Source organism: Chiloscyllium plagiosum, unplaced genomic scaffold, assembly GCF_037043375.1.
Source record: "Chiloscyllium plagiosum isolate Xiang-an unplaced genomic scaffold, Cpla_swu_hap1 HiC_scaffold_3, whole genome shotgun sequence".
Lineage (NCBI taxonomy): Eukaryota > Metazoa > Chordata > Chondrichthyes > Orectolobiformes > Hemiscylliidae > Chiloscyllium > Chiloscyllium plagiosum.
Window position 1 is genome coordinate 98,248,241 of NW_028270141.1, and position 23,831 is coordinate 98,272,071.

The 23,831-nt window shown below is 39.2% G+C and overlaps 1 long non-coding RNA gene across 1 annotated transcript; it reads right to left on the reverse strand.

Annotated features, from left to right (window-relative positions):
• Positions 1-911: 911 nt before the first annotated feature.
• Positions 912-10,676, reverse strand: LOC148150626 (uncharacterized). The gene is made up of 3 exons (XR_015751879.1): positions 10,604-10,676; positions 6,086-6,283; positions 912-2,146 (listed from the first exon to the last, which is right to left on the reverse strand). It is a non-coding gene; the product is annotated as an uncharacterized LOC148150626 (long non-coding RNA).
• Positions 10,677-23,831: the final 13,155 nt, after the last annotated feature.

Sequence of the window (23,831 nt, forward strand, 5' to 3'; positions counted from 1 at the left end):
AGAGTAAATTATAACGTAGAAGACATTTATGGCATGATAAAACATTATCAAAGGAATTCTTCCATAGCTTAGAATATAAGACTCCTACAAAATTGAGCTTCATCAAGATTGTTTTCAGGTTGTTACAGAAAAATCGTAAAACTTGAAATTTCCTCATTCAATTACTTTAAGTTGGTCACTGGGAGTTCAAATTTGGTTATCGACCTCTACAAGAGTGATATCTGTGTTATGGTGTGTGAAGTTGCTGCCAGTTTCAACAATGTAATGCCAGTGAATGTTTAACATGACAATGATAATACCCCTATAAGATCATGTGACAAATAGCAAAACCATCCCAAAGATTAAAGTATAATAAGTGATGGATGACCACAGAATAGACTTTAATATATATCAACCTAAACAGCTAGTTGAAAGGTTGTGCTAAAGCTGATAACAGACTGGCTGGAATGTTTTTTGCCTACTGGTTTTCCCATCCACAAGAGAGCACAAAGGTAAATCCAGGATGAAAACATACTTAGTAAGAAAAATCACAACAAACTGTTGGCATTGCAGTTCAATGAAAAATTTGCAGATTGATGAGATAATACCCTGTTGCAGTATCCTGTACTGAAGCTGGCATCGTTCCACATTGTATCAAAACTCCTCTCTGGAGATCTCACTCCAGCTAACTTGAAGAAATGACAGAAGTCACATGACACCAGGCTATAATCCAAAAGATTTATTTGAAATCACAAACTTTAACTTGTGTAACTGTGACACCAAATATAAACAGAATGCCAAATTAAGTTAGGATATATGGCTCAGGAATTATGACTGTAGAAGAGTTTCAATTTTTTCCAAAAAACTTTTATAAACAAAGTAATTACTTGAACTTTATTCCAGACTTTTCAAAATTGTCTTGTTTTCAACATTTACTAATTATGTAAACTATTAAAATCCTTCCTTAATAATACCTTGTTGAGGCGATTCCATCCTACTTCAGACAGTGATAAACGAAAATTCAAAATAAATGATCCAAATTGTTTTGTACTTAGAGCTGCACATGAGAGTGGTGCTCATGAAATAGGAATCTCTCTTCAAAGGGAACATGTTTCAATTGCAGGCAGTAGGCATACATGAGGTTAGTGGGAAGGAAGTAAGACAATGTTAGGGAGGAAATCTCAAATATTCTACATAAATAAAATTGTAAAAGGTGACCTGAAAATTCCATCAATATTGGGTGAACTTTCTATGCTTTAATGGAATGTGTTTGTTGCAATTACTCAAGCAAAGGTTATTTCATGTAAGTTGACCTGATGTTTGACCAAAGTATCGTTCATTTTTTTAAGTATAAGTCTATCCCAAGTTTTAAAAAGCACTGTACACTTATCTTTGGTTTGTTGCTCAAGTCAAACTCCCCTGGCACCTAGGAAATAGAATCACTGAGGAGCACACCTTTGAAGCTGGCTGTTCAGTTCCTTGTGTCTGTGTATTTTTGGTTGCTTGGCACTACTTTGGGGGACAGGGCTGGTGGAAACAGTCTCCAGACTGACAACTTTACTAAAGCTAAGTGATGGAAGAAGGTAATTTCAAACTCTCCATAACATTACTCACAGAAGAAGTCTGCTCCCGTCTTTTTGTCTAAATATTTAACTTAGCTCAAAGTTTGTGCGAAGATTTGTAGCTCGGGTGCTCGTTGTTGTGGTTCTGTTTGCCGAGCTGGAAGTTTTTGTTGCAAACGTTTCGTCCCCTGGCTATGCGACATCATCAGTGCTTGGGAGCCTCCTGCGAAGCGCTTCTTTGATGTTTCCTCCGGTGTTTATAGTGGTCTGTCCCTGCCGCTTCCGGTTGTCAGTTTCAGCTGTCCGCTGTAGTGTATATTGGGTCCAGGTCGATGTGTTTGTTGATGGAGTTTGTGGATGAATGCCATGCCTCTTGGAATTCCCTGGCTGTTCTCTGTCTGGCTTGCCCCACGATAGTAGTGTTGTCCCAGTCGAATTCATGTTGCTTGTTGTCTGCGTGTGTGGCTACTAACTTAGCTTAGCTTTTCCATAAATCCATACGGTATTAATTTTTAAATGTGAACCAACACTTGTCCTATTATTATAGTTTGAATGTAGCTTCCTTCTTAATCTCTCTTCAATGAAGACCTTCATTTCCACAGATGCTAAAAAAGGTTCAAATGGAGCACAAACATGAACATGGACTGGTTACACTGAATAGCCTGTTTCTAGGACATATATTCCATGTAGCTTCGAACTTACCTAAATCACTTTCAAACACAGTAGAAAATTCTATTTTATCATGGTCACTCTTCCTTACAGTCTGCTTTACAACAAGTTATTAATATCATTTTTTATTACACAACACTAGATCCAAAAAAAAATCCACAGTTGGTTCCTTAACATTCTAAGCCAAATATTGTAAATATTCCAAGAATTCACCCTTTGCATTATTACGACAGATTTGAATTATCCAGTGTATATTTAAGATTAAAGTTCCCTATGGTTAATGTAAGACTCTTACTACATGCAGAATTAACTTTCTGATTTACACTGTGCCCTATACATTAAAGATTGTTAGGAACTATGAACAACTCATCAGTGTTTTTGCTTTTTGTTGTTAATATTGGTTCTGATTTTCTCTGCTAAGATCCTTTCTTTCAACTGTTTTTATCCCAACTTATTCCATTAGATCATTATATGTGTGAAGGGTCTGATATGAAATTTGGCAATTAAAATCTCATAATCAACATCATCTATTTGATTCAGCCTCAGTGCACGCAGCTTATGGCTAAGAGTTAAATTTGCCCTGCTATTTTGCTTTGGATACTAGAAGCCAAAGGAAAAAAGCCATTCCGACCCTCAAGACTAGACTTTCCACTGACCCTATTCAGTTTACGTTATTAGATTTGAAGGGAAGCTCATCACAGATATTCTCCCATTTCCAAAAGTAATGAAGCAAATCTCAAGGACATTAATGCGAAAGAAAATACTGTGAATGCTAGAAATATGAAATATAACCTGAAACAAAAACAGCATTTATAACCTGTTCAGTTTTTAATTTATACACATTAATCTAACACTGTTAACCACTGTTTAGTAACATATTTAATCATGCATCACTGCATATAGGGGAAACTGGATAATTACAGGAGGCTTAAAGAAGGAAAGGGATATATTGATAGAGTAAGATTAAGTAAAATGCGAGGAAAATCATGTGGAGCATAAACTGGCACAGAATTATTAGGTGGAATGACGTGAAATTTTTCTGTTGTTATATGCAAATCTATGTATCGTAAAATTACTATCTACAGATAGTTCACTCCCTCCTTCCAAAAATAATGTTGTATTAAAGAATAGATCCATCTTTCATGGATTTAAGTTGCCTTCTTGCACATTTAAAACACAAGATTGAATTTATCAGAAAGTGACAAAGTGACATTGATATAGCACAATACCATACAGCAACATGTCCAACAGATTGACTGATTACAGCTGGTGACCATGACAAGCTGCTTGGCTTTATGTCTGCACTAAAAGACAAGGCAACAGTTAAGTATTGCGAGGCTTTAAATTTGGGCTGAAGAGACAAAGCACAAAAAGGCAAGGCATTGCTGTCAGCATCTAAGCAGGCACAAAGTGAGTGAGTGTAAGAGAGCAAACAAGGAGCTCTGAGAAGCAGCCTGGTCAAATCCACAAGTTGAGTCCCTGTCCTGCATATGAAATGTCCAGAGAACAGCATGACAATGAAAGATGTGGTTTGCACCAAGAACTGCATTGGAGATGTACCATGAGGGTGCAGTGAGACTTATACATGTCAGATGTCAACTCTGTGGACAGGGGGTATGGGTAGTCACTGCATATGGAATGTGCCCTGAGGTGTTAGTGACTGATGCCCAAGATGAAGGCCTGGGGGAGGAAGCAATGAACTGAAGTCACCAGCTATTTGTCCTGGCTTTCAAGCTGGGAATTGTTGCTGTCTAATTTCTATCCAGCAGGTAAAAGAATGGGAAACTGCATATCAATGAGGCAAGATTATGCAATAATAGAATGCTAAAACATGCAAGTAGATGCAAATAGGTCTCTGGCTGCTCATTTGCACGATTCACATCTTGCCATTCAACACTTGGTTGCAAAACCAGACATGATTTTCTCAACAATCAACAGAATCTCATTTCTGCTGATCAAACCTTATTTTCCCAACTGACCAGCCATTGTCCACCTTGTGCAAGAGCTAGGGAAGATTCCATCCATTACCATTCTGAAGGTCTATCTGTGTGAGTGTCAGGACTGTACTACATTGTCCTGACATAAAATATATTTGCAGAATATACAAAATTGTTATTAATTTACCATTTTATAAATCATTTTTGTTAACTGTGCTGAAAGGCATTTCATTGTATTTAATAATTTTGAAAACATGGATATAGTCTGCTTAACTGCAGTTTACTGGAAGAAGTTACTGTTATAATATGCTGCACCATAGTATAAAATGATGCTGCAAGAAAGCAGTTCACCGCCACCTTCTCAAGTGCACTTAGGGATGGGAATTAATGTTGGCCTAGCTAACAATACACACACTGTGTGAATATATTTTTAAAAAGGAGGAATGTTTTATTGCACTCATAATCTCAAGCAATTCAACAAGCAGTAAGTGGAAAGCGAAAAAAAGCTCTTCGGTTGGAGTGGATGAATGGCTTACCCCCACTCCTGAATTGCATTTTTGCATGTTCATAGAATTTAAAGACCAACAAGCATCCAGGAAAGCTACAGAGCTGAGGAGGAAACATCACTGCACAGAAAGCTCTTCCAGAGAAACGACCAAAACATGAAGTCTTAAGAACAGATTTACAGTCAATAATGCAGGAAACAAACTATTAAAGAAGGAGTTAGAGCAGTAAAAGTCCACTGGCACCTAAAGGAAAAAATCCAAATTGAATACCCACAAAAAGTAACCTTTTACAAAGCCTTAAGGAAAGGAACAAAAATGTAAAAACTAGGCACGGGAGCATAATCAATTCTAACAGAGAATTAACAAATTTCTGAACAATATACTTACTGACAAAGTTAACAGCAGAAATTTAAGACAATTCTTCAGCACAAGCTTAAATAATATTGATTGACAAAGGAAAATAAAAATTGGGAATAAGAATATATTATTGAAATTCAAAGTATCAGAGTCCTAACAGTGAAGTTAGTGAAATCTTTATTAGTTTAATGATTGAATAGTAATTTCAAAAGATTTGATAACCAAGAATTTTTATTAATTTTATTCATTAAAATATGAAAAATCATATAACAAAAGAAGGCATGAATCAGATCAGGTGATGTCAAATTCAGCACAAAAAAATTCCTAAAAATGAAAAAATATCAGTCCAAACAATTTCACAGCAGAAAACTTTGACACAATCAAAAAAAAACATTTTATCTTATTCATTGATGACATTTTTAGGAAGTTCTATCACCAATCCTTTGGAAATACGTCAGCCATCTTAAAACAGGAAAATAAACAGAGATGGCTGGAAAACCTCAGCAGGTCTGGCAGCATCCATGAACTGAGAAATTGAGTTAACGTTGAGTTTGATATGATTTCTTCGGAACTTTGCTTTTATCGGAAAAGGAGTATTCTCATTTTTTCTATGAAGATGCCAAATGGTAAAGGAAAACCAATTTTTTTACATTAAAACAGAATTGAAAATGGCAGAAACTTCAACGGCTTTCAATTTTCATACACAACAAAAGTTCAGCCACAACTTTAATGAATAAAAAGCCTTTCAAGGCAATTAAATGATTATAATGGAAGGAGATCAAAGTCCTAACAATATTCTTCCAAATCAAGAAAATAATTAACAATACCGCATACTTATCAACTATCAAACAATGTAACAAAATTCACCTACACCAAACATTCCAGTAAAAAATATGGTATTTTCAGATCCATTTGAATGATCAGTGACATAGAAAGAGCAATTCCAAAGATTTCAAACAGCTTCTGGATTACACATTAAATCAAATGAAGAACAGATTAGCACTTTGCTCTATTATACAGGAAGGTAATCAGATCACTAGTTATGCAAATAACAAATAAATGAAAAACAACTTACATTTGACAATCTTCCAGCAGATTTTGATCAATTTTCCACTTCCAGAACATTTAGACTGTGGCGGGACTAGGAGAGTCTGTGAGTAGCCTCATTAAAGATCCTTAAGTACACCCTCAACCATGCAGGTATTGAAACTTACGACAAGAACTCATGAACAACAAAATTGTCATTGATCTTCTTCATCAAGGGTATCTAATGCTAGATCAAACAGACCAAATAGCAATGGATTCAGTGTCTCAAAATTTTTTAAAAGAGTGTTAAGACAATGCACAATATTCTATATAGGGTGTTGACTACTTAAACTAAAGAGTCATGGGGTCACAGAGTCATAGAGATGTACAGCATGGAAACCGACCCTTTGATCCAACTTGTCTATGTCAACCAGATATCCGAAACTGATCTGGTTCCATTTGCCAGCATTTGACCCATATCCCTCCAACCCCTTCCCATTTATGTACCCTTACAGATGTATTTTAAATATTGTAATTGTACCTACCTCCACCACTTCCTCTGGCAGCTTGTTCCGTACATTCACCACCCTCTATGTGAAAAAGTTGCCACTCAGGTCTCTTTTAAATCTTTCCCTATTCACCTTAAACCTATGCCCTCTAGTGCTGGACTCCTGTACTCTTGAGAAAAAGACCTTGGCTATTCACTCCACCATGTCCCTCACGATAAACCTGTATAAGGCCACCCCTAAGCCTCTGATGTTCCATGGAGAATAAGCCCCATTCTATTCAGACTCTCCCGTTGGCATAACCTCCCCCAATCCCAGCATGATCCTTGCAAATCTTTTCTGAAACCTTCCAAATTGTCCTGTACAGCAGCAACATGATGCCTCAACTCCTGCACTGACCAATTAATTCAAACATGTCAAACGCCTTTTTCACCATCCTGCCTACCTGCAGTTCCACTTCCAAGGAACAATGCATCTACACCCAATAGATCTCTTTGTTGATCTCCAGGGCCCTATCATTAACTGTAGAAGTCTTGCTCTGGTTTGCCTTACCAAAATGCAACATCTCACATTTATCCAAATTAAACTTCATTGGCCACTCCTTGATCAAGGTTCTGTTGTACTGTGAAATACCTTCTTCACTGTCCACTATACTTCCAATTCTGGTGTCATTTGTAAACTGACTAACCATACATAGAGTCATAGAGATGTACAGCATGGAAACAGACCCTTTGGTCCAACCCGTCTGTGCCGACCAGATATCCCAACCCAATCAAGTCCCACCTGCCAGCACCCGGCCCATTTCCCTCCAAACCCTACCTATTCTTATACCCATTCAGATGCCTCTTAAATGTTGCAATTGTACCAGCCTTCACCACATCCTCTGGCAGCTCATTCCATACACGTAAGACCCTGTGTGTGAAAAAGATGCCCCATAGGTCTCTTTTATATTTTCCCCTCTCACCCTAAACCTAGTTCTGGACTGTCCCACCCCAGGGAAAAGACTTTGCCTATTTACCCTATCCATACCCCTCATAATTTTGTAAACCTCTATAAGGTCACCACTCAGTCTCCAACACTCCAGGGAAAACAGCCCCAGCCTGTTCAGCATCTCCCTATAGCTCAAATCCTCCAACCCTGGCAACATCCTTGTAAATCTTTTCTGAACCCTTTCAAGTTTCACAACATCTTTCCAATACAAAGGAGACCAGAATTGCATGCAATATTCCAACAGTGGCCTAACCAATGTCCTGTACAGCCGCAACATGACCTCCCAACTCCTGTACTCAATAATCTGACCAATAAAGAAAATGCCTTCTTCACTATCCTATCTACCTGCGACCCACTTTTCAAGGTGCTATGAACCTGCACTCCAAGGTCTCTTTGTTCAGCAACACTCCCTAGGACCTTATCATTAAGTGTATAAGTCCTGCTAAGATTTGCTTTCCCAAAATGCAGCACCTCGCATTTATCGGAATTAAACTCCATTTGCCACTTCGCAGCCCATTGGCCCATCTGGTCCAGATCCTGTTGTAATCTGAGGTAACCCTCTTCGCAGTCCACTACATCTCCAATTTTGGTGTCATCTGCAAACTTACTAACTGTACCTCTTATACTCGCATCCAAATCATTTATGTAAATAACAAAAAGTAGAGGACCCAACACCGATCCTTGTAGCACTCCACTGGTCATAGGCTTCCAGTCTGAAAAACAACCCTCCACCACCACCCTCTGTCTTCTACCTTTGAGCCAGTTCTGTCTCCAAATGGTTAGTTCTCCCTGTATTCTGTGAGATCTAACCTTGCTAACCAGTCTCCCATGGGGAACCTTGTTGAATGCCTTACTGAAGTCCATATAGATCACATCTACCGCTCTGCCCTCATCAATCCTCTTTGTTACTTCCTCAAAACTCTCAATCAAGTTTGTGAGACATGATTTCCCACACACAAAGCCATGTTGACTATCCCTAATTAGTCCTTGCCTTTCCTAATACATGTACATCCTTTCCCTCAGGATTTCCTCCAATAATTTGTCCACCACAATTAATTAGGTCAGGCTCACTGGTCTGTAATTCCTTGGTTTGTCCTTACCACCCTTTTTAAACAGTGCACCACGTTAAGCCAACTTCCAGTCTTCCGGCACCTCACCTGTGACTATCGATGATAAAAATATCTCAGCAATAGGCCCAGCAATCACTTCTCTAGCTTCCCACAGAGTTCTAGGGTACACCTGATCAGGTCCTGGGGATTTATCCACCATTATCCGTTTCCAGACATCCAGCACTTCCTCCTCTGTAATATGGACATTTGCAAGATGTCACCATCTATTTCCCTACATTCTATATCTTCCATGTCCTTTTTCACAGTAAATACTGATGCAAAATACTCGTTTAGTATCTCCCCCATTTTCTGCAGCTCCACATAAAGGCCGCTTCCTATATTCACATCCAAATCATTTATATAAATGATGAAAAGCAGTGGACCCAGCACCGATCCTTGTGGCACTCCACTGGTTGCAGGTCTTCAGTGTGGAAAAAAAACAACTTTGTACCATCATGCTCTGTCTCCTATCTTCCAGCCAATTTTGTACCCAATTGGTTGGATTCCATGTGATCTAAACTTGCTAACCAGTCTACCACGCAGAACCTTGTCAAACGCCTTGCTGACGTCCACAAAGATCATGAAGCAAGGATTATTTTATTCTACTGACATCAGATCATTACCAACATTAGGGTTAGACAAGGGAGTATTTACAAGATTTACATGAAACGAAGCATGTGGTTTATATTCACAAAAGCAAAACATTGTAGATGTTGGAGATCTGAAATAAGATACGAGGGAGGTGATGGTGTTGGGATGGAGTGACCAAATAAATCACTCAACACCCAGGATCTACTTCCACAAAGAGCTCATTGCAATTACACCGTTGGGAAGAAACCTTTGAAAATCCAGAAGCTTCTTCATCAAACAAAGAAAGGACATATATTTTATACACCTATGTTCAGTCTTCCTGTAGCAATTACAGAACAATCAATAATTACATACACTTCCAATCAGATTAATCATGTGGCTGATGAAGGGCTTATACCAGAAAAGTCTATTCTCCTGCTCCTCAGATGCTGCCTGACCTGCTCTGCTTCCTTCGCAGTCGCCACTGTAATCTGCACTGTTCACCATGTCTGCAAACAGACTGCAAAACCACAGCAATGTGCTTCACTTTTAACTGGCCTCCGAGCAATTAGGCATGTGCAATGAATGCTGGCCCAGCCAGTGATGCCCACATTCTGTGATTGAATTTAAAAAAAACTAAGGATCAATAGTAAACAAGATGCTTCCTCCATTGAACTTTCAGAACATCAGAGTGGGTTCGCAATCTCATTTAGTTCTCACTAACTGCCAAGAAAAAAGTACTGGAAAGAATAATCCACCATGTCCATTGTTCCCCAGATTTGGTTGGATGGTGGAAGGTGCATATGAAATAATTTACAAAAAGGAAAAATGTCTTCTGCTATTAATTTTTCCATTGTCATAATCCTCCTGATTTCAAGCATAGCACTAACTTGTTATATAGATGTATTTATAGTTAGCTAAATATCGCCTCCTACTGGCACTCTAGATTTAAAAAAGGCAGTTTCATTCCAACAAAAATTTTCTTCTTACCAATTTATACACAATAGCAATCTAATTGTTCATGTCTGTTGTAAGGGTCAAAATTATTAACTTTATACCAATGAGGGGAAGTTGATGGGCGAATGACATTATTGCTGGACTGTCAATCCAGGACCGAGGTAATGTTCCGAGATTAGGGTTTGAATTGCCACAGCAGGTGGTGGAATTTGAAATCAACGAAAATCTGGAATTAAGACTCTTATGATGACTATAAATCGATTGCCGATTGTGGGAAAAACTCATCTGGTTTACTAATGTCCTGTGGGAAGGAAACTGCTGTCCTTACCCGGTCTGGTTGCTATGTGATATAGCCATGTGATTGACTCTTAAGAGCAATAGGAACGGGAGACAAATGCATCCTGTAAATGAATTTTAAAAAAGACTAAATTCTACCTTGTTGAATAGGAACTCTGGAAGACAAAAAAATAAATTCTGTGGTCAGGACAGCAAGTCACCAGTTTCAACCATGCGTTGCAGCCTGTCAAACAAATACAAAATAATGCTTTATTATCAGATATTAAATACTTTGACAGGTCTGTCAAGCCTTTGTTCAAAATATAGATAATTATATTGGATGAGTTTGAAGCTCCTCCAGCCAAAGGCCCTTTTTCGTTCTCAATTGCCTCTGATAGCCTCAGAACACTCTGAACCACTCTTTCATTCAAACTACATGGTGGCTCAGTGGTTAGCACTGTTGCCTCACAGCACCAGGGTCCCAGGTTTGATTCCAGCCTCAGGTGACTGTCTGTGTGGAGTTGGCACATTCTCCCTGTGTCCGCGTGGGTTTCCTCTGGGTGCTCCGGTTTCCTCCCACAGTGCAAAGATGCACAGATCAGGTGAATTGGCCATGCTAAATTGCCCATCATTCAGAGGGAAATGGGTCTCGGCGGGTTACTCTTCGGAGGGTCGGTGTGGACTGGTTGGGCCGAAGGGCCTGTTTCCACAGTGTAGGGAATCTAATCTAAATTACTCTAGTACCCTTTCCCGTTCCCTGTAACTGAAAAATCTCCTGTTCACAGCCACCACTCCACTCTCCAGAGCACGTAGCCCAATCAGATGCAACAAAATTTATAGTTAGCTACGTATCACCTCCCACTGGTACTCAAGATTAAAAAATAGTTTCATTCCAACAATAGACAATAGGTGCAGGAGTTGGCCATTCAGCCCTTCGAGCCAGCACCACCATTCATTATGATCATGGCTGATCATCCACAATCAGTATCTTGTTCCTGCCTTATTCCCATAACCCTTGAATCCACTATCTTTAAGAGCTCTATCAATCTCTTTCTTGAAAGTATCCAGAGACTTGGCCTCCAGTGCCTTCTGGGACAGAACATTTCATATATCCACCACTCTCTGGAGAAGTTTCTCAACTCTGTTCTAAATGGCCTACCCCTTATTTTTAAACTCTGTCCTCTGGTTCTAGACTCACGCATCAGCAGAAACATGCTTCCTGCGTCCAGAGTGTCCAATCCTTTAATAATTTTATACGTCTCAATCAGATCCCCTCTCAGCCTTCTAAACTTAAGTGTATACAAGCCCAGTCGCTCCAATCGTTCAACATATGATAGTCCCTCCATTCCAGGAATTGACCTCGTGAACTTACGCTGCACTCCCTCAATAGCCAGAATGTCCTTCCTCAAATTTGGAGACCAAAACTGCATCCAATACTCCAGGTATGGTCTCACCAGAGCCCTGTACGGCTGCAGAAGAACCTCTTTGCTTCTATACTCAATTCCTCTTGTTATGAAGGCCAGCATGCCATTAGCTTTCTTCACTGCCTGCTGTACCGGCATGCTTGCTTTCATTGACTGATGTACAAGAACACTTCCTCTTTACATAACTTGACTCCATTTAGGTCGTAATCTGCCTTCCTGTTCTTGCCACCAAAGAGGATAACCACACATTGATCCACATTAAACTGCATCTACCATGCATCTGACTACTCACCTAGCCTGTCTGAATCACCCTGTATTCTCATAACATCCTCCTCACATTTCACCCTGCCCCCAGCTTTGTGTCATCAGCAAATTTGCTAATATTATTTTTAATACCTTCATTTATATCATTAATATATGTTGCAAACAGCAGTGGTCCCAGTACTGAACCATGTGATACCCCACTGGTCACCGCCTGCCATTCCAAAAGGGACCCATTTATCACTACTCTTTGCTTCCTGTCAGCCAGCCAATTTTCAATCCAAGTCAGTATTTTGCCTCCAATACCATGTGCCCTAACTTTGCTCATTAATCTCCTATGTGGGACTTCACCAAAGACTTTCTGAAAGTCCAGGTACATCCACTACATCCACTGGCTCTCCCTTGTCCATCTTTATAGTGATCCTCAACTCATTCCAGAAGGTTAGTCAAGCATGATTTCCCCTTCGTAAATCCATGCTGACTCTAACCTATCCTGTTACTGCTATCTGAATGAGTCATAATTTCATCTTTTATAATTGACTACAGCATCTTTCCCAACACTGACGTCAGGCTAGTCAGTCTATAATTCCCTGTTTTCTCTCTCTCTCCTTTCTTGAAAAGTGGGACAATAGTAGCCACCCTCCAATCCACAGGAACTGGTTCTGAATCTATAGAACATTGGAAAATAATTACCAATGCGTCCACACTTTCTCGAGTCACCTCCTTCAGGACCCTGGGATGCAGACCATCAGGTCCCAGGGACTTACCAGCCTTCAGACCTAACAATCTATCCAACACCATTTCCTGCCTAATATAAATTCCCTTCAGTTATCCATTACCCTCGGTCCTTCAGCCACTATTACATCTGGGAGGTTGCTTGCGTCTTCCCCAGTGAAGACAGATCCAAAGTACCTATTCAACTCTTCTGCCATTTCCTTGCTCCCCATGATAAATACTGCCGTTTCTGTCTTCAAGGGCCCAATTTTAGTCTTAATCATTTTTTTTCTTTTCACATACCTAAAAAGGCTTTTACTTATCCTCCTTTATATTTTTGGCCAGTTTGCCTTCATACCTCATTTTTTCTCTGTCTATTGCCTTTTTAGTTATCCTGTGTTGCTCTTTAAAAGTTTCCCAGTCCTTCATTTCCCACTCATCTTTGCTATGTTATACTTTTTCTCTTTTATCTTTATACAGTCCTTAACTTCCCTGGTCAGCCATGGCCACCCCTGCCTCCCCTTAGGATCTTTCTTCCTCTTTGGAATGAGCTGATCCTGCACTTTCTGCATTGTATCCAGAAATACCTGCCATTGTTGTTCCACTGCCATCCCTGCTATGGTATTGAACCATTGAACTTTGGCCAGCTCCTCCCTCATAGCTCCATAGTTCCCTTTGTTCAACTGCAATACTGACACTTCTGATTCTCCCTTCATATCATATTATGGAGGAGAAAGTGAGGTCTGCAGATGCTGGAGATCAGAGCTGGAAATGTGTTGCTGGAAAAGCGCAGCAGGTCAGGCAGCATCCAGGGAACAGGAGAATCGACGTTTCGGGCATAAGCCCTTCTTCAGGAAAGAGAAGGTATCATATTATGTATCATATTATGGAGACTACCTCCTAATGGCTCCTTTACTTCAAGGTCCCTGATCAAATCCAATAAAAACCTAAGCAAAATTTTCTTCTTACCAATTTATACAAATAGCAATCTAAATGGGCATTTCTATTGCAAGGGTCAAAATTACGAACTTTATAATAATGAGTGGAAGTGATGGCCTAGTGATATTATCACTGGACTGTTAATCCAGAGACCCAGGTAATGTTCTGAATTTCATTCTCACTGAGCCCCCAGCAACAGCTTCTTGCCACTGAATTCCTCCTGCCTGAGGCACAGGATCTGGCCGGGTTTGGATAGGACTCTGAGAACATTTAATTATTCGAGATCCAGTCATAAAATGGTCAGGTCTTCATATCTTCAGATTTCACAGATATGTGTCATCTCTTGTGAGGCTCATGTGAATAGTATCTGCCTGATCCTTTCAAACCAAGGCCGTTGTTATTACTATTGCAACATAGATAAAAACGCTGTCGGGTTTATAGTTTTCCTTTAATTGACTACTATATCCTGCAGTATCGAGGTTGGGTGCTGGAAAAGCACAGCAGGTCAGGCAGCATCCGAGGAGCAGGAGAATCGATGTTTCAGGCATAAGCCCTCAATAGACAATAGGTGCAGGAGTAGGCCATTCAGCCCTTCGACCCTGCACCGCCATTCAATATAATCATGGCTGATCATTCCTAATCAGTATCCTGTTCCTGCCTTATCTCCATAACCCTTGATTCCACTATCTTTGAGAGCTCTATCCAACTCCTTCTTAAATGAATCCAGAGAGTGGGCCTCCACTGCCCTCTGTGGCAGAGCATTCCACACAGCCACCACTCTCTGGGTGAAGAAGTTTCTCCTGAGCTCTGTCCTAAATGGTCTACCCCGTATTTTTAAGCTGTGTCCTCTGGTTCGGCACTCACCCATCAGGGGAAATATGTTTCCTACTGCCAGAGTGTCCAATCCTTTCATAATCTTATACGTCTCAATCAGATCCCCTCTCAATCTTCGAAACTCAAGGGTGTACAAGCCCAGTCGCTTCAGTCTTTCAGTGTACGGTAATCCTGCCATTCCAGGAATTGACCTCATGAACCTACGCTGCACTCCCTCAATAGCCAGAATAGCCTTCCTGATGAAGGGCTTATGCCCGCAACATTAATTCTCTTGCTCCTCAGATGCTGCCTGACTTGCTGTGCTTTTCCAGCATCCCATTATCAACTCTGATCTCCAGCATCTGCAGTCCTCACTTTCTCCTATATCCTGCAGTATGCCAATATTGCCAGATGGTTTCTAAAATGTGTTAGAATTTATTGAAAATCCCCAAGAACTGCAAATGGGTCCCTTCCAGAAATGTTTGCAAATGATTGACTTAGAGGAATATTGCGTATTTTTTGTTAGGTTGTTTTTGGAGGGCAGATTTTGTAAAGATTTTGCATTTTTCATTAACACCTCTTCTGAATCACAATTTTCTGTAGCTATACTTGAATATTTTAAGGCAGCAACAGATAGATTCTTCATAAACAAAGTGTCCACTGGCAGTAAAGCTTGTGACACTACCAGTTCCTTCTGACTATGAATGGTCTCCTGACTGTGGCTGAAGCATGGTGAAAGGCTGGAGTTAGCTACTTGAAAGCTGGTCTTGGGGTCTAGAAAGACTTGCTTTAATAACTACCCCCACGCCACAGAGCTGTGGCTGCCACCCAGCAACAGCTAAAGACACAACTATCCTGTGGAGTGATTATCACTTAACACAGGTTGTCAGGCAACTGTGAACAACCTATTCTAACCACTTTTAAGGCTTCAGTCTAGAGTGTTTCAATTGAACCATCCACTGTGGAACCCATCATCATTGATTGAACAGAGCTCCAGGAGGTGATCTATTAATTGGCCACTCTCAGATCACAAAGTCAGGCAGGACTTGGACATCATCCGGGTTGGGATCATCAGCAAGAAACATTTCCCAACTCTACAAATCTGATTCAGGAAAATCTGATTCATGACATCTGGTTTTCATTCAGGGTTGGTGTTATTCCCTCGGAGGCAGGCTCGAGTGACACTAACAGTGGAGGCTGTCTGGTATTGATGTGGGCAGAGCAGAAAGCCTGCCTTTAGCATGGAGTGGAGACGTAATGAAAGACTCATAGAGCCTAAATGACTTGCAAACTCTCACCCTTTCATACCCCACCCTCCCACACACACTACACTTTTGCCCCCTCCAGCTCCGAAGGATACAGCATGCCTCAATAATGTGGCTCACCTTTTCTGGGCTTTCCTGTCAGGCTCTGTCAGAGTGGTCTGGGCATTAAAAACCTTATCTTAGAGCACCCCTATACATGTGCAACATCGCATCTTCATTCTGTGTCAGTTTGAGACATTTGTATAGGTGCCATGAATCATGTTTGGAAGGGGATGCCCTTGTCTCCCGGCAGCCATCCATACATGGTGCGAGAAGATTGGAAGGAGGAAGAAACCAAGGAGTTCTCCAATCTGTAAGAGTCACAGCAGCCCCCAGGAAACCTGACCTGGACTTCCAAGATTTGTCATCAATGATCTCTCATAACTTGAACAGTGAGGCAGCCTTTTCTGTTGAAGCACTCTGCAAATTGGTGAGATGGCATTCTCATAGCAACACTGCTGCAGTTGATAGTACCTTGCATATGAGGGAAGACAGCGACAGTGAAATTCCAGTGCCCAAATTGCTTGATTCTCATTGCAGATGAAGTGTATATACAACATTGATTCGGACAAAATGGAATATTGGGATAGGCCACATAGGTCCACTGTGGGTCTTTGAAGCAAGCTGTTGGCAAAGAATGTCAGGGCAATTGCAACCTTGTCAGACAATGGATGGGATTGACACCCAGTCCTTTTTAATACACGTGCTTCTCCTTCTAAGCGCAAGCTTCCACAGTAAACACAAGTGAATGAGAGTAAACACTTAGTGTGCACATGAGATCAAAGGATTCTGGCTGAAGCATGCAAGTTGTATGCATCCAAAGGGTCAAAGGGCTGATTTGTGAGTGTTCGTCCAAGAGCAGTGCTGATGGTGTAAAGAAGATGGTGGCTTGCTTTTGTCAATTTGCTTGAATGATGCGAGATGAAAGGTGTAGTATAGTATATTCTGTTTTGGGGGGTTGGATTTCAAAATACAGACAGGTGGTGTGGCCCAATTCTGTGAACAAATTTGTTAAAAAAAAAAGTTCAGAAAGTCATTTGGGTACAGTGACCCAAATGCAAAACATTCAAAAAAGTATGTGAACGCAGCTAAGTTCTTGGCAGTAACATCTGTTGTATTAATGGATAAAATGTTTATATTATTGAGTTTATGACACATAGCATATACATATCAGGGAAATTGAACTTTCTGTTAATGAATTATATCAAAAAATGATGAGTTGAATTCAGAATCTTTTAGTTTTCTTCTAGCAGGAGAACTGAATTTTACTGCCAAGAACCATTCATATAGCTGAAATCTTTTAGCTTGTCAAGTTTCGAAGATTATCAAAATTGAAAAGGTTTAAGCCAACAAAATTATAAAATGTTCGTGCTAGCAGATCTGGAAAGGAATCATAATATTGTCTCAGCAGTCCAAGAGAAAGAAACTGGGAGAAATCAGTTCAGTAAAACTTAAAGGTCTGATATGGAACTAAACTTTCTCTGAAATTGAATGTCTGTAAAATGGTTAGGTTTGGAAAACAGACGAAAATGTTGTTTTGCTGTTTACATGAAGGTCTTTCTTTTAGGAAGTAAAACATATGTTGTTATTAAAGAACATGTGAATATGTTTCAGTGACCAACCAAAAATATCAAACATCTCATCTACCAAGATGGTTTTTATTCTGGTGACTGACTTGTTTACCATTAATTGGGATCATAAGAGAAGTGTTGAGGACCCTGGTGGCAACATAATATGCAGGAATGTTGTGCGAAGACACAGTTAGATACTTGCCAGGATATGGAATTGGCAAGCTGCAGCCAATTTACCTTAACTAAAAATCAATGGATGGGCCTATTGTTCAGGTGATGACCTAACCTACAGCTTAATACATAATTCAAGCAAGTTTGAGATAGCAACAATTGCTAAGTTTTGAATTGTATAAAAATATGACTGTGAACATTCACTTTGTACAGAGGAAATTTATCTCATCATGAGAGATACATTATAGAAAAAACTACTGCCACTCAACAGGGAGTCAGACGAAGGTTCCTAGATTGTTCTAATAGACCAAGAGCCATCACCTGCCAACAAAAGTGAAATAAAGGAGTCTTCACTCATTGCCAGAACCCAGATTCAATCTCCAACTATTTGGTGATAGAAGTCATCGCAGGGCTGAATTTGGCTTCGAGTTTGAAAGTCTTCCCTTCAGAAAGAATCTTCAATCAAGCCTGGCCCACAACTCATTATATCTGTATTTTAACCAAAACTGTTATCACATTATATTTAAAATGTTTTGTACAATAGTTGTGTGATAAACTAATCTTATATCTTGTTTAAAGCAGAAATCAATACTGCTGGTTGTATTTAAAATTGAAACACTCAAAAACAGAAAGGATGCTACAAACGAGCTTATATAAATTCTTAATTCATGGACCATTCTGATGACATGCCTCGTGCCCACCTTTCCAGGGGCTTCAGGTGAAGCCTGGCATGCTAGAATGTCTTCAACTGTACTTTTTTCTTGATTTTCTAATCCAGGGAAGGAAAATCTAAATCTTTGCATAACAGGCTATTCATCTACGACCACCTATCTTCCAACCCCGCCAACCCTAGGTTAACCACACTTCAACGTAATTGCATTTTGTAAAGTAAACCGTTTGTCTATTTCTTTTAAGGGAAAATTTGCATTTCACAGATTCTTACTCACACTGATTTGATCATCTTGTGCCACCATCCATTACTGTATGCATAGCAATTGATTGGGGCATTATTTTAAATAATTTTTCAGGGATTTTAGATTTGTTAATTGACTGCACTCTTTAAATTGCTAGGAATTGAGTCTTTTTTTAAAAATTAAGCATTTAAGTTTCTATCTTGGATATAAGATGAATGGGAATTCTGCATGTCAGCAGACACAGCAGTAATTACTTAAGCTATGAAACTCTCTAAAATGTTGCATAATTTCACACAAGTAATTATGAAGGGGATAAAGAAAAATCTAATTGCCCTGAAAAACCCAATCAAGAAATTCAAACTGAATTCTACCATATGTCTTAATGTCCTTTGACTAAAAACATTGGCAATTAGGAATCTGAACACTAAATTGCTGAAATTTGCTTTTGTTGTAAAAGAGCCAGAGCATTTAAATGTACAGAAAAAGTTAGCATGTCACATAGGAAATTAGGGATATATACTTTCAGTGCAAATATTAAAAACATGAGGATACTTGTCCTATTGCAAATCTAAACCTTGTTAACAAAAAAATTGAAAACTCTAAATTCTGTAAAAATATATATTTACAAAATTATAAACCAAATTATTACTTTTTAAAATCTCTGTACCATAATGTAAGTTACTTCTTCAAAAAAAATATTAATTTACCAGCATAAAGATCCTGAGCTGAGATGTTTATCATTACAATTTTATTGTAGGACATTAGAACTGCTTTTAATTATTCTTTCATTAAGGTCATTCAATGCACTGAGAGAGAAAGGTCACATTCCAGGTATTTTTGACCATGCGACTGTTACTGAAACTTAAAACAAAAATTCTTTAAAGTTTGCACTGATGAATCCAAATGTATCATCAATACTGATTCAAAATCAGAAGATATTTTGCAGTCTGACTTGTTTGGAAATAAGTGTTCTCTGAATTATCTGTTAGCCTGTAGAGAATCATTGACTGTAACAGCTGCATCTTGCTTAATCCTGAATAAGTGTTCACAAAAACAGATCTGAAGTGTTGTATAAATTTTAACTTCAAAGTATTGTCCTCATTTGAATTAATATTAAAGATGGTACCTACAGTGTCTCCTCTCAGAAGCACAGCATTTCAACAGGGCTGGAATCCAAAATATGAGAGTTAAAGGGATAAACTGACACCTTTTGCCACTTCATTAGAATAAATTGTCTTAGTAGAATACACCCATGCTGTTGAGAAATTCAAACCAAAAAAATGATGATTAATGCTTTTGTTCAATACTTTGGATTATGTTCTTAATTGTGAAAGCCTTTTTCAATTCATAAGAAAATAGCTCAACTACCCAAAGGTTTCCACTGTTTACCTAAAGGATAATTTATTGCAATCTTGAAATTATGTTAGGCCAACACATAGCAGTCAATATTTTTGGGGTACATAACTGTCTTTTTGCAAGACAGTATTGCAAGAAGGGTGATAACAAGTCAGTAACTCATTTTATATTTTCTGACTTTCAGTTCCATTGAACTTAACAGGGACAAGAATGAGAAGAGATGCAAAACCGATTTGGTTTCAATTATATTATTGCACAACATTAGGATCTCTCTCATATTTTATGTGGGTGAATGCTTCCACTAATAATGGCAGGGAAACAAATTCAGAGAAATGTGTTTAGCATTGGCTTACTATAGTCCATGGTTGAATTTCAGGCCTTTTGTCTTTTAACCTGCTTCTGCTCTTATTAATTTAATTGGTTTCTAAAATCTATTGATAATGTAACATATTTAAATTGAACCACAACATTTAAGAAAATTGAAAACTATCTTACTCAATAAATTAGATTACCACTGCCAGTGAGGAAGAAAGTGATGTCAAAGATGTCTATTATAGCTAAAATTAATTATGTTTTCCAATGTTACCTTTATAATTCTCATACAATTTGCTTAACAGAATGCATGCATTGTTCAAGATGTTTCTCTGGGGAACTATTAAACCAAGATTGAGTATGGCAAAGATACAGCACGATGGAACAAGGCATAGAATATGACTGCCAGACCCACTGATGTACTGTATATCATTTGGATTTGAACAATTTCTATTATGGATATATCCTCCAGCAGTCATAAACCAAGCCAGCTGATAATTGAGGAAAGTATGGCTAAACCATTGGTCTTATGTTCCTTACTTTGTAAATCAGTACTATTTTAAAGTAGCATAATCCAATTTTATATATTACATGTAAAATCTTATAATAAATCTAATTATCTCACAGGTCACAATTTTAGTCTGGCACGTGATATTTCAGGATGGGGCAACTTGACTATTCAAGTTGGATGTATTCCAATAGTCTAGTGTTTATAATAGAAATCTGACATTTGAAGACAAAACATTTTCTCAATACAAAATGTGACCGTTTTGCTTGTTAGATGGCAAATTGCACTGCATCTAAAATCTAATTTTCTCATGAACACAACCACCAAATACTTATTTGCTCTAAGAACGTAAATATCATTAACTTGAAGAGAAGGATAACAGTCGCATAAAAAACCCAGTTGGACCCCTTTGCTCTGGAACTGGTTGATGCAGCTCAAACTAACACAATAGATCTTACATATTTTGCGCTTTTGAAATTCAGTTTAAAATCTGATTGTGGAGCTTTCCAGATAAAATGACAGGCATGCTATTAAGTCCAACTTCAGTTTCTTTCTATACTTCATGCTAAAACAACAAATCTCATTTGGAATGCAAGGCTAGATGTCCATACTACATCTTTTTTATCTCTATTTTTTGTTGTAATGAATGTCCTTTACTCAAACCAATGTCAGCACTAGTCTAGGTAAGCCAATATGAATAATAACATTCAGCCATTTTCATAGAATCCCTACAATGCGAAAACAGGTCATTCAGCTCATCAAGTCTTAGTCAGGTGGAGGAACAGAGGGATCTTGGGGTCTATGTACATAGATCTTTGAAGGTTGCCACTCAGGTGGATAGAGTTTGTAAGAAGGCCTATGGAGTATTATCGTTCATTAGCAGAGGGATTGAATTCAAGAGTCGTGAAGTGATGTTGCAGCTGTACAGGACTTTAGTTAGGCCACAGTTGGAGTACTGTGTGCAGTTCTGGTCACCTCACTTTAGGAAAGATGTGGAAGCTTTGGAGAGGGTGCAGAGAAGATTTACCAGGATGTTGCCTGGAATGGAGAGGAAGTCGTACGAGGATAGGTTGAGAGTTCTCGGCCTTTTCTCGTTGGAACGGCGAAGGATGAGGGGTGACTTGATAGAGGTTTATAAGATGATCAGAGGAATAGATAGAGTAGACAGTCAGAAACTTTTTCCCCGGGTACAACAGAGTGTTACAAGGGGACATAAATTTAAGGTGAAGGGTGGAAGGTATAGGGGAGATGTCAGGGGTGGGTTCTTTACCCAGAGAGTGGTGGGGGCATGGAATGCGCTGCCCGTGGGAGTGGTAGAGTCGGAATCATTGGCGACCTTTAAGCGGCATTTGGATAGGTACATGGATGGGTACTTAATCAAGGTTAGAAGTTCGGCACAACATCGTGGGCCGAAGGGCCTGTTCTGTGCTGTATTGTTCTATGTTCTATGTTCTAAGTCTGCACAAATCCTCAGAAGAGGATTCCACCCAGAACCAGCACCCCCACTCCCATCCCTGTAACTCCACATTTCCCGTAGCTAATCCATCTAGCCTACACATCTCGAGAGACTACAGGGCAATTTAACATGGCTAGTTCATCTAATCTGCACATCTTTGGACTGTGGAGGGTACCTGAGCACCAGTTAGCACACAGACAAGGGGAAAATATACAAAATCCAGGCAGTCACCTGAAGCTGAAATTGAACCTGGGTCTCTGGCAGAGTGAGGCATTAGTGCTAACCACTGAGCCACCGTGCCACCTCAGGTTTTCCAAGAAATAGCTCAGGAAAATGAGACTAATTATCCACATTATAACAAACACCTTTTAATTGTTCTCAGAGTATCTATCAGTTTTATCAAAAGTACATCAAAGTCAAGAAATTAATTGCTGCATCCAGTTCCACATCAGGAATGTTATCCTTTTATATAGTGATATTGCAAAGTTATTTTAATACACGAACAGCAAGTTGCAAAGGACTTTACTTTTTCCTTGGTCAAAAAATGTGTGTTTGAACAGAATATATCATATTTTTAGCCTTTGAAGTATTGATAAGGGCATACTTCAGCTCCACAGGTCAAACGAATTACACAGTGAATATTCTTCATCACAAGAGATCAACTTTGAAGATACATATGAGTTTGCATTTTTAGAGCTTGCAGTGGGTCTCTAGACCTTTCTAAAATTAACTCTGAAAAGTAAACTTGAAAAGTATCAGAAGGCTTATTTGCCCACGTCCAAGTTACCCCTCTATGCGTAGTGCCTGCCTCTATTTCTCACCCTTCTGGCAAGAATATTGGCTCAGTCTGAATATTAGACTAGGTCACACATGCATTCTTTCTGAAGAGCAATCCTGGTATAGCATTTTTGTTTGTTTCTGTTCCCAAAACTGGTAAAAGCTTAGAAGAGGGAATCAAATAGCTGAAACCATAGGGGACTTTGCAAAGAATGAGTTGAAGACACTGCTATCATCAGTGAGAGGGCATTCATGGTATTGAAGCACAATTAGCAAATGCATGTACGTGAGGGAAGACTGATGGTTAATCCTCTTGAACTTCTGCTAATTACAACCTTAGATTAAAGCTTTACCCTACGAATGATGCACCATTATCATGTTCGACCAACTAAATTTATTTACAAACAAAACAGAAGTTGCTGGAAAAGCTCAGCAAATGTGCAGAGAAATCAAGAGTTAATGTTTTGAGTCCAGTTCTGAGGAAGCGTCACCAGACCCGAAACTCTGATTTCTCTTCACAGATGCTGCCAGAACTGTTGACCTTTATCAAGCAACTTCTGTTTTGTTTCTGATTTACATCAACTGCAGTTCTCTTGGTTTTTAAGTTAATTTACAACCCTTGCTTGTTTCAGGTAGTGCGTGTAATGGAAGGGAAAACAATTGTCATGCAACAACAGATCTTTCATGATTCTTGTTGTCATAGATGATCTCTGTTTTGGGATAATTATGTATTTTAAACAATAAAACTGAACTTGGGGTCTGCAATAAAAGTAGAAAGTGTTCCAAAACCTAGCAGGTCTGGCAGCGTTTGTGGTGAAACAGAGTTAACGCATGGAGCCTGACAGTTTATCTTCAGAACTGGACTCT